General features: G+C 51.6%; 1 protein-coding gene across 1 annotated transcript in view; it reads right to left on the bottom strand.

Moving 5' to 3' along the window:
- Positions 1–12,675, bottom strand: part of ZPBP (zona pellucida binding protein) — a 1,976,511-nt gene that overhangs the window by 397,376 nt on the left and 1,566,460 nt on the right. The gene's annotated exons all lie outside the window — the stretch shown is intronic.

Here is a 12,675-nt window from a genome sequence, read left to right as displayed (position 1 = left end):
CCTGCCTTTTCTCCTTGGATGGGTGGGAAAGGTTTCCTTTTGTGATATCATTTTCCCTGCTCCTGATCCTTACTTTCTATTGGGATCCATTCCATGTTTTCCATTGCACTTCTACATTTATTTCCCATTGATTATTAGGTGTGGGGTGCTGTTGTAACTAGTCCCTGTGTGAATGCCTTTTGTTTTCCTCACTATACTATAATCACAATTTCTACTTTCCCCTTGACGTGGGTCTTATGTATTTAGTTATCCTCCACCCATTGCTGTTATAGCCTTCTGGGTCCCTGTTTGATCAACTGGGTTTGTGGGTTTACTGACATTCAAGTGGTCTTTCTGGTCCTCGTGAGTACTGTTTCTAAGTTCCTTATTCAGTATCATCCAGAGTGTCAGCTTCAGATCCTGTCCTTGCTTGCCCTCTACGTGGGCTTAGCGCTGTCAGTATCTGTAATAGCATAGTGGGTAAGGAGTTTGCAGACTTTCCTTTCATTCATAAGGCGGTTCCAAGTGCTTACCCCACATCCCTTTTCATATATTGGTATTATTGTTTGACTCTATTTGCACTCCTGGGTTTTAGTATACACGAGTGTTGGGTATTGTATGCACATTGTTAGATTCAAAGTTGTTCACTGTGCGATTCCGTGCACATTTCCCTTGCCATATTCATTGCCTTCTTCCTTTCTTAAAACATGGCAAGCAATAGCCATATACCAACACAGTACCAAGAAGGTACACATTGCCATGTGAAAAATGTAAATGGGCATCAAATAATGATGCCTGACATGGAATCAGATGAAATGACTGACCAACAACCTCCCACCAAAGATAAGTCATACTCAAATGCATTCCAAAAGTTGTATTTTAAACATAACAATGAATGCCTTTCCACATGCACAATGTGCATTGCAAAATCAACACTGCAGCTACTGTGTGCCGTGTCCACCTCCTGCAACACACTGCTCAGCACACAGCACAGTGAATACCCATTGTGTGTGATGCACACCCTGAGCATCACATCTAAGCGACAAACTACATAAAAAAACACAAAATAGGCATGTACAGGATCCACAAATGGTCATAGAACATGTACTGCAGGGACACAGTGGGCACCAGAAGGCAAACAGAGTGTACATGTGGACATGTAAGGGTGGTTGTACATGTAGTGGATCATAGTGCGAGTGTGTGGGTCAGTAGGGACATGCACTCAACATATGCATGTGAAATCAAGTGACCATCAGTGTCCTCTACACATCACATGTGAACATTCACCATGTGCATACCCCAGCATGTAAAATCACAACTATCCCCTCACACCTGAAAGGTAAACACAACACATGAACAGGCATTGATCAGCAGAATACATCATGTAAATAGGAAAGCACAATTACAATTTCAGGGTGCCCATCACACTGCAGGGCAAGGCAACTATCAACAACAAAACACCCCCCCTCCATCACAAATCACCACGACCCACTGAACAAATGCATCTGGGTTATTCATCCGACATCCTTGAATTCCACCTGGCCACAGGATCACCCTTCCTCTTTCTCATCATCTCCCACCTTGTGTGTAAAAAGTTGCCAGCACCCTCGGAGTCCACCTAGATTTGCAAAAGCACAAAATCCAACCGAACTCAAAGCAGGACAACACAGAAGCCAAGCAAATAGCCTGCCGGCAGTAAAACAAACCAGAACAGCCTCCAGTAGATGACTTGAAGTAGCAGTACGCCACAAAGGCCAAGTACTACCAGAATGATGTTAACAACCAAGGTAGCACAGTAAAACAATGTCACAACAGGATCTGAACCATGTGTGGCACATAACATAGGATGATGCACCACGAACAGATGTCTACTGTCACAGCTCCCGTGTACAGGCGCAGGAGTGGCACGAAACAACCGCCCCCACCGTGGTCTGGGTGCCTGCAAGGTCTAACTCACACAGGCCTCCGAGACCCTGGTGGGGAAGGAGTGTCAGGGATATGCAGTCGGCACAGGCATTGACATACTGGATAACCGGAATGAGGGGCAGGAGAGGGGAGTAGGATTGACACGGGAAAGTAGGGAATGCACCAAAATGTAGTGTACACATTAACACATACACAATTAGATCAAACTTGTTCACATGCACATAGCACCAAATTACTCAAATGTAAGTTAAAGAGAAACTTATCTCTGGGGTGTGTGCTGGCCTCCTGCCTGCGCACTCTCAGGTCCGGTAACAGGAGCATTTCAATGCTGCAAAGAGAGCCACAGTTAATAATCTGTGCGTGCCCAAAACACAAAAACACACCACCAAATATGCCCCAAAGTAACAAAATGCACTACAAACAGACAAACTTGTGTGGATGCTTCATACCCATACGTAACTTTACCCCCCTGATGGTTCATACACAGTCAATGCAGTAAGTCAGGCACAGGTGGGTGCATGGCAAATAGAACACCAATGTGTCACGATTCACACAACATGCAATGTTCCCTGTATAAGCAGACAGACGCATATAGCAAGGTCTGACTTCAGAACAAGTCATGTACCACCATGACCAAAATAAAGTAGCCAGTGTATGTATCAATTTCTACTTGGAAATGAAATGCACTGCACCCGAGTCTGTCCCTTGCTGTCTGTCCCTGTGAGCTGCTTCATTCCATGTCTCGGAACGCTACATGGCTAATACAAGTGCCTCAATGGACCATGGTGGACCGGAGGGTATGTGCCACTGCCCCTGCAGGTGCCCCAGACCACTTTCACATCAACTAGCCATCAGTCCACTAACACATATGAGCTGTATTGTGCGCTTCTACACCAATATTTGTCCAAGTTCACCGTCAGTGCTGCTACTAAGCATGCATGTTCAACTGGCCAGGTGGAAGGTTTGCTGTGTTGTGACCCCCCTGTGCTGCTCACCTTGCCTGGAGTCCCTTGAAACATGTCATCGATTTTCAGATGTATGATCGCAATCCCTGTGCCTCTGCTTGCGCACACATGCGCATGTCGGCAGCACCAAACGTGTCCTGATTCCAGACGTCCAATAGCCCATGTTTGCTGGCAAAGGTGGTCTTGAGGCTCATCCCCTTGCAGAAAGTGCATGAAACACATGATTAATGCTTAATATTCATCTGTGTGTGTCTCTTCAGGCATTACATGACTGGACCATGTCAGAGACGTACATCAGAAATCACACCATCAGTCCTTCGTTCACAGCAACAGTGTGGAACACACTATCTACGGCATGATTTGCAACAAGCACATGTTCATTAAAGATAAGAAACATACTACACAATGCATAGCAATGAATGTACACATGAATCATTAAACACCCCATCTAGCAAAAGAAGAACAGTGGACAATTACACCCCAATCATCCCCACTAGGGGTGTTAACACAAATTCCACAGCAGCAGACATGCCACAGATATGACAGTCCATTGCCCTTGTGTAATAGGCTGTTACACCGAACCATCCTTGCGAGCCCATTGATAAGGGAAGCAGGAGTAGCATATGTGAGTCAAGGACCCCAAGCAGCAAACACATACACAAGACAAGCTTGAAGGGCCCAGCTGGAACAGACAGTGGATGCTTTCAAAAGCCACAAAGCACCACACCGTCACATGAAAGCACAATAGACAAGCAATTTTAAACTATATTAACTAATTACACTAATTATGAAAAACCTACATTACCTATTTAAACTAACTATCAAACAGAAACGTAACTAACTAAACTAAAAGAAAAATCAAAAATGGCCACATATGACCCGGGGGTGGGGGGAGGCACCCACTTGCGATGATGCTGAGGAAAAAAAAAACCTCCATGGGCTCAACGCCTGCACAGCCCGACCTATGAGGGAGATAGATTGTCGTCCGAGTCGGGCTCTTCCTGGAAAGGAGGACGTGGCACAGGAGCATGACCACGCCTAGCCGCAGCTTGCCCCTCGTCGGCAGCAAGTCTGCCAGACGGGTGAGCCTGGTTCTGTGTGGCGATGACACGTGCTTACTCTTGCAAGGTAGCACGTGTAACACGGAGTTCCTCCTGCAAGGCCTGGCTGGACAACCGCTGCACCTCCCGGCAAGCATGTAGCTCAGCCGAGATGGTACGCTCAAGCTGTGCAAACCTCTCCTCTGCCTGCTCCCTCTGGGACATCAGAAGGACACCCAGAGTGGATCTGAGGGAAGCATACTCCTCCCTCAGGGCCTCCTTGTGTGCCTCTGCGTGAGCAGCAATTGCTTCACGCAGAGACAACAATTGAGCCTGGCGTGCCCTGTCTGAGGCCGCCATGCCCAGCCTGAGTGAGCGGGCCGTGGACCGTGCCGCCTGCTGCTGGAGAAGCACCTGCCTAGCAGGGGGGAGCACGGATCGGGCCACACTCTCCATGCTCTCAGCGATGTTCTCCATTGCTGCCCCCTGGCGAACGGAATTGGCAGTCATGTCTTGCTCCCACTCAGTATACAGCGGTTGCGCACGGCGACCACGTTGCTGGGCTTGACCCCTGCGGGACCCAAGGACCGGGTGTCCTCGTTGTGTTGGCACCGCCCGCGGCTGCACGACTACATGCCTCCGTCGACGTGATGTCCCAGGCACATCAGTGACTGGTGTTGAGGGTGACCCTGCGTCCCGATCCACCACGGGCGGAGGTTCCAAGACTGTCTGACCCCTCAGTGCAGGTGTCGCGGACAGAGGAGTGTCCACATCAGAATCACTCACCCCTGACATATGGATCTGATGCTCATCCAACTCGACATGGTCGTCAGAGTGTTCATCAGGGCTGGACTCATAGGCAGCCATAGACAAGATGGACTGTAGCACTTGGGGGTTTTCGTGGCCTACCACCCCACGACCCCCACTTGTGCTGGGTTGATGTAGTGATAACAACCCTGTGCCTGGCATGACAACACCATCCTCTGGCTCCATTGTGTCATCACCTGAAAAATAGGGAGGAAAAAGGTCACTACACATGTTAGAAGCACACTACACACACACCGACACCAAACACATCAGGCAGACATGTGACACACAAAATAGAACCTGGCATGCATGCTGGGTAAACTTGAAATTGCTTCTGTGATTAGACCTGTGGAAAGGTGGCAGTTTGCACTGAAGTGGGTCAATGCAGTGCAGCAAATATGTATGTTACTCACTATCTACATGTACAAAGACTTCATGGTGTGTGTCAGAAAATGTGAAGGCAGTGCAAGGTCAACTTCAGGCATCATGTGCAATGTGCATTGAATGGGTAGCATATCTACAAGCAAACCACCCCTTCCCCCAAGTGCAAAAGCAGGGATGCCTAGCATGGTATCAAAAGGCTGACCATAGAAATGTGTATTGACAGACAGTGTTGACTAGCATCAACAGCATCATGTGAGTCAAGTGACAACACAGCAAATGATGATGGGACAGTAAGCAGGACACATGATGAAACCTCTGGGGTACACCCACGTGTGAAGAAGACTACACCAGTTGGACAGAGTCATTGGCCATTAAACAGGCTGAGGCCTGTGACCCACACAGATTGTCAGACCCTAAACATGTGTGCAACGCATTACTGAGCCACAGTTGACATGGGAAGGCAGATGAAATGCCATGCAATTTGGGTCATCATGGACTTGTGTAACAGTGATCATCCAGTCATGGACACATATGGGCATGCGTGAAATGCACATGGAGCATGAATGGGCACTCATGTCCCTGCGGGGCATCTGAGCTCTGCACAGTCCAAGTGAGACACCCTGCATCAAGTACTAAGGATGTACCTCAATGGATATGTCTGGCAGATTGGCCGCTGGATGTTAGAATGTACACAGGAGGCATGCCCAGGGAAGTAAACAAGGGCAATATTGTAGCAGACCAGTGCTAAAATGGAATTGGGGTGCAGAACAAGGGGTTGAAGGGCAAGGGAGCATGCCTACATTGGCTACCCCCTTGCAGGCAGAGGACACATGCACGTCAGTCATGCTATGCATAGTTCCTGGGCTGAGAGGAAGGTCACCCCACGCTACATGCAGAAGTGCCAGTGGGCTGGAACATGGACCGTAGGGGCATACTGGTAACCAGCATGTGACTAGGGTGCAAAAGTGGTTATGTGGACAGTCCCCAGCTGCTCCACATGTCCACCATCCAGCAGAGCAGACATGCATCAGGGAAGCATTGCATTACTCGCACATCATAACCATGTACATGTGACATGTAGTGGCAGTCATGCACAAGACATCACACAAGTAAAACACACATGTCCTCGACAAACACGCATTAACACTCACTGGACTGGGCATCAAAGTCCGGCATCTCTCCCACTCCTTCGACCAATTCAGATGGTATGAACTCTGCAACGAGTGACACATGCGGAGTGAGGTCTTCCTCCTCTGGTGCAGGCCGACCGCCAGTCACCAGGGTCAAGTTGTAATTTGAGGCACGCTTAGCCTTAGCGCTGCGTTTGAGGTCATTCCAACGATTTTTGCACTCTTGCGCCGTGCGCACCTAATGGCCGAATGCACTCACATGTTCCGCAACTTGCTTCCAGTGGGTATCACAGTGGGCAGCCGTAGTCTGACAATTAGCACCCACTAGCATGTCACGGCGGTGTTTCCGCACGTAGCCCACAAGGAAGTCCAGTTCCTGTTTGCAGAAAGGCTTCTTCCTCTATGTGCAGGAGGTCGTGGCTGTGTGTGGGGTCCCAGCCTGTGCTGCAGGTGCAACCTTCCTCCTCTTGGATTGTGGCGCAGACCCTGGCTGGCTAATGCCGCCCTGATCAGTATGGCCAGTGGGTTCGGTGGATTGAGCCAAGGGAGTGGCAGGTGGAGGGACGACCAAAGGCCTGACTTCTGTCAGTGGCAGCTGGGTGCCCTCTAATGGACCCTGCGCAGCAACATCCGCTGTGGCAGTGTCATTGACCGCAACTGTCCTGGTTGGCAGACTCACAACCGGGGTGTTGTTGGGTGCATCTGCCCCTGCACTTGCCAACACCCGGCTGTTCGGGGCAGCAGATGACATAACTGCCCCAGGGACATGTGTCTTGGTCAGGGCAGCCCTGCGTGCCCCTACAGTTTCCCTCCTGGCCTTTTGGAAATCTTCCAAGGGCTCTTCAAGTGCCAACGCAGCCTGCATTGGCAGACCCTGAGTCTGGGTGGTGGTGTCCACAGCTGCACCTGCAGCAACCACTACCCTTGGGCCCGTGGCAGTCGATGAAACGGACTGCCGGGTCACACGGGCGCCAGTGCCAGATGCAGAAGCTGCATTTCCCTGAACCACAGGGGGGGTGGCATGACTGCACCGACACATGGCACAACATTGTGCTCAAGTTGCGCACCCCTGCTACCCTGGAGTCCCCCTACTCCCTGGTCAACCCGGCCATGGCCCTGACCACGCCCACCACGAGGAGTACGCCCAGCTGAAGCGTCCCTCACCTTTGGTGGCCTCCCAACCATGGCACAGATGGAGTAGTGCCGGCACAGATGGAGGTGTACACCACAATTGACCTGGGCAATTGGGGTGAAGGGGGTGGGATGCAAGATGTTAACAGTCCCCCTGCACCTGCAAGGCTGCATGTGACCCCGGTGATGTAGTGACGGGTCACGCTACGCTCAGGCACCCCAAAACTGCAGTAAAACCGTGCATGCAACCCTGCAGCCTATGTGCTTGGAATCAACCTCCTGCAGTACGCGGTGGAACCCAGTAACACGAAAAACGCGTAGGACACGCAGGCTTCTATGACCTCGAAAACGGGTGCGATACACAGGGGCACCCGCAGTGGGAAAAATAGCGTGCACGACTCACCGTCTGACTAGCGTGATGCAGAAAAACACGCCTAGTCAATACCCCCGCCAAAAGAAGAGATACGTCCTTGATAGCTGTGAAGTTGTGATGGCGCGTGAAACAACACGAAGCAGGAACACACGTCGGTCTCGACGAAAGGCACGTACAGCGAACTGCTGGCCCTGCTCACCTTTAACCCGTGCTGAGGAAAACGCCCACGTGCGTCACGTCACTTATGCGCGTATGCCCTTTCCTCGGATTACACGCATTCACACGCGGACGTGCAGTTTTTTCACGCGTGCGGAACCACTATGCCCACGTCACGAGGGAAACGCCCGTGCGCGTAACGTCAGAGAAGCGCGTACGCGCTAAGGGCCTTTGGTCCAATGAAAACGCGTACGTGTGCTGACGCGCTTACGCGCTAAGGGCCTTTCCTCCAATTACACGCTGACGTGCAATTTTTTCATGTGCCAAATCACTCTGTATCAAGCTGGCCACGCGAAAACACACGGAAGACCATGCTCCTGCCAGAAGGCCGAATTACTGCCCCCCAGAGCCCCGAGCATGCTCCCACCTGCAATCTGCTGCTGCCTGACTGCCTGCTGCCCATGTGCCCTGCCATTTGCTGCCTGCACGTCAGCCAGGGGTGCAGTTGCTGTGACCACCCCTGCTGGAACTGAAGACTCCCGAATGGGATTCCATCGCTCCACAGCCCAGCCCCAGGACCCAGTTGCCCACCGACTCGTGCCTCTGGGGTTGCCCTGTCCAGCACAACACCATCTGGCAGCACTGGCAACCCCCAGCCAGAAAGGCAGAGGGCCACCAGCTTCAGTGCCAGGGAAGTTGGTGTCCTGGTGGAGCAAATCCTGGGGCAGTATGATGCCCTCTTTGGAAGTTTGCGTGCCGACAATGAAGGACGGACCAGGATCTGGATGGACATCGTGACTGCCATCAACGCGGAGGGGGTGGCAGTCCGCGACTTACATCATGTCAAGAAGCGCTGGGAGGACTTCAGGTCCAGGACCCTCAACAAGGCCCGGCGCCTCGCGAATGCAGCGGATGCCGAGGGGCGCCAGCGCCAGCTGTCAGACCACCAAATGAGGGTCCTGGAACGCATATGCCCAGCGCTCTACGTCCAGATCCTTGAGAGGCAGACCCGTCTGGAGTCGAGCGGTAAGTGTACATGCAGAGTGATTGGACGCTGTGCGTGTCGTGGTGTGCCAGTAGTGTGCAGGTTGCACATGTGTTTTTGTAGGGCCATGTAGGGATGTGTATGAACATGGGCGTGAGGCTGCCACATGTGTGTCCCCTCATGTGTGAGACACATTGATGGTGTATGTGTTGGTAAGCATAATGGACAAATGCAGGTGTGGGAGCACACATGTTTGAATTTCTGTGTATGTACATTGGCATGGTTGTGGCATGGATGGTGGTTCCTAATGCATGTATCTGCACTGTGTACATGTGCATGCGTGTGTATTTGACAAGTGTGCAACTGCGATGCAACATGGATGCATGTGACACTGATATGTAGAAGGCTGAATGCAGATTTGACATGTATGGCGATCTCATCACTGCAAAAGTTGGAGGAGATGTAGACATGCATGTAAGTGTGGTGGCGTGTGTGCATGTCTACTGCACTCCCTGTGTTTCATGTGATGTCTGGCTCACCTTTGGATGCTCATTCTGTTGTATGTATATGGATGGTGCTGGCTGTTGTGATATGGCTGTGGAATTGCTCATGTGTGTGAGTTGAAATGACACGTGTGTTGGGGATTGTGATGCCATGTCTGAAGTTTGACACTGCCACTCATGTGCAACTGTCATGTGTGTATCAGTCCATTGTACAGTGCCCTGATGCCTGTGTCCTATCTCTCCCTGTCTGCAGCGTCAACTGATGGAGAGGGTGCTGTGGAGCACAGCGGCAGGGATCGCACCGCCAGCCGGAGACGCAAGGCCCGGCTCCTCTCCCAGGTTGTCATCTCGTCAGGGAGTGAGGAGTCCGGTGCCGCGTCCCACGCCGCAGCTGCCGAGGGTAGGTCCAAGAGGCGGAGGTCGGAGTTGGACTCCTCAGCAGCAGAAGGGGCAGCTGAGACCCCACAGGGTCCGACGGAGGAAGATGGCACGGATTCATCCAGGTTGGTGGGGGTTTGGTGGAGGAGGAGGCCATGCAAGGGACAGACACAGGGTCTGGAGGTGGGGATTCCACTGGTGCTAGTGGTGCAGTGCAGGGGCAGGGACAGGAGGCAGCACAGGCCACCACGGAGGTGCCTGTGTGTAATCCTGTCCCCGATCCTGTGACTCCATCATCCTGCACCAGCAGGGATGCCTACGTCCAGACCCGTTTTCAGGGAGGGGATCCGCTTACAACAACTGGCCTTCCTCTCCCTGCGGATGTGGATATCCGGGACCGGGATGAGCCTGTCCTGAGTGGGATGGCGTTGCGTCAACGGGGCATGCGAGGTGAACTGCAGTGTTTTCGTGAGGACACTGCACGTCATCTCGAATGCCTCGTTGACCGCGTTGACCTACTGGGACGGGTCACCAGGGCCGGATTCCTCCGTTTGATGGACCTTGTTCCGACCCCCTCCTCACCCGAACCCCCTATGCGCCAGTCGTCCTCCATGCCATCTTCCCACCCATGTATCACCTGGGTACCCTGTGGAGCTGCCTCCGACACTGCGGCCAGGCTGGTGGAGGACACATCCCTGCCACAGTCGGGAGTCGGGCGTCCAGCAGGGGTGGCCACCTCAACAACTGCACCCCAGCCAGAGGAGGATGTGCAGGCAGCAAGAGCCAAAGCACAGGCAGAGGCACAGCAGCAGCAGCAACAAGGTGGGAGCCATGATGGCTCGGGGCCTTCAACATCGGAGGGGCAGGCATCGGCCAGAGGGCAGGAGGACCGAGGACTGGAAGTGTCTTCCGTGTGGCAGCGGTTAGGCCATGCTATAGATGCGGAGCGGCAGCGGGCAGCGGGCAGAAGAGGCACGGCTCACAATGGTCAGGGCGGAGAACTCCATGCGTAGGGCTCTGAGGCGGGCCGAGTGCCTCAAGGCAATTCGCAGGAACCTGGAGGTCCACATGTCATCGTCCCTGCGAACCCTCGGGCCATGGAAGAGGACCGCCTCCGGGACATGGAGCAGGAGTTCGATGATGCCCTGGCCCGGGAAATCGGGAAGTGAGCCATCGGACTAGCCCGCTGCCATTGTAAATAGTTTTTAGAGTTAGGTTTCCTTTTCCTTTTCCTTTTATTTGTGGTCAATGGACAATGCCACACACATTTGTATATAGTTTTATTTTTATGTAGTTTCTTAGGTAGGTTTCATTTCTTTGGTCGGGCTCATGGACCCTTTGCATAGTTGGACAATGGATTGATTTGATTTATTTTTTGGATTTTGCACATGGATTCATGGATTTTTCTTTTGGACAATGGATTGTGAATAGTTTGATCATGGATTAATTAGAATATTTTTTTTCATCATGGACATGGAATAATATATTTTTTTTGGAACAATGTACTGTAAATAGTTGGACTATGGAATAATTAGAATTTTTTTTTTTCATTATGAACATGAAGAAATTGATTTTTTTTTTACCTTTCCTTTGGATTTGCGTTGGTGGAGGGAGAGTTTGCACTGTTTTTCTTTCAAATTTTTTTGGATTGGTTATAATTTTCATTCACTCATCTTTTGCACATGCTTTTCATTTCATGTTTGCTATTTTTGTATGATTTCATTTCATTTATTTATTTTTGTACATAATACATATTCATATTTTATTTCCATGTGTGGGATTCGCTCATTGGGTTGATGCATGTGAAAATGTGTGTTTACACAAGCAATGCCAACCAGTGTATCTGTGTGACGGACATGTGTTGATGTACATAGTTCACTTTTGACAGTAAAACAAGATGGTCCAAAGGCCTATGTGAACGACCAGCGCAACTGCACAAAAGTTAGAAGTTTAAAAAGGCAGCGTTCAACATGAAAGTGTGAGGGTACCCGGACCAAGGACCCTCAATAAGAAGTAAATTAGTTATAAACAGTGAACTGCGCCAATTAACAGTAATACAATAATAATTGAATTATGTTTTTAATTCCATTCCACAGCCTGACACGTGTTTCGAGCAAAGCTCTTTTTCAAAGGCGTTGAACCTTGTCCAAAAGGAAACTTAATATTACTTGCGGTTGCAATGACCATTAATTAATTACAGCCTTCCGGCAACAACAGTGTACACTTATAACTAACATAGTTCACTTTTGGTTTGTGTCTTGAGATAGGCATGTCAGTGTGGGGTGGATTTGGAAATCATTGCGTCTCAGGAATGGGGTGGCGTGATGTGGTTTTTTGGTGTAGAAGTGGCCCATGATTGTGCTTCTTTATTTTGTGTAGGGGTGGACATGAGTGGGGGCCTGCTGGCAGGTGCCTGTCACTGCTGGGGGTGGAGGTGCAGGGGGACATGAGTGGGACATGAGTGGGGGCCTGCTGGCAGGTGCCCCTCACTGCTGGGGGGTGAGGGTGCAGGGGGACATGAGTGGGACATGAGTGGGGGCCTGCTGGCAGGTGCCCCTCACTGCTGGGGGGTGGGAGTGCAGGGGGACATGAGTGGGACATGAGTGGGGGCCTGCTGGCAGGTGCCCATCACTGCTGGGGGGTGGGGTTGCAGGGGGACATGAGTGGGGGCCTGCTGGCAGGTGCCCCTCACTGCTGGGGGGTGGGGGTGCAGGGGGACATTAGTGGGACATGAGTGGGGGCCTGCTGGCAGGTGCCCCTCACTGCTGGGGGGTGGGGGTGCAGGGGACTTGAGTGGGGGCCTGCTGGCAGGTGCCTGTCACTGCTGGAGGGTGGGGGTGCAGGGGGACATGAGTGGGACATGAGTGGGGGCCTGCTGGCAGGTGCCCCTCACTGCTGGGGTGTGGGGGTGTAGGGGG

This window comes from Ambystoma mexicanum, chromosome 5p (assembly GCF_040938575.1).
Source record: "Ambystoma mexicanum isolate Mex_15411 chromosome 5p, UKY_AmexF1_1, whole genome shotgun sequence".
In the NCBI taxonomy this organism is placed as follows: Eukaryota; Metazoa; Chordata; class Amphibia; order Caudata; family Ambystomatidae; genus Ambystoma; species Ambystoma mexicanum.
Note: the sequence above shows the minus strand (reverse complement) of the source record. Positions and strands in the feature narration are given on the sequence as shown.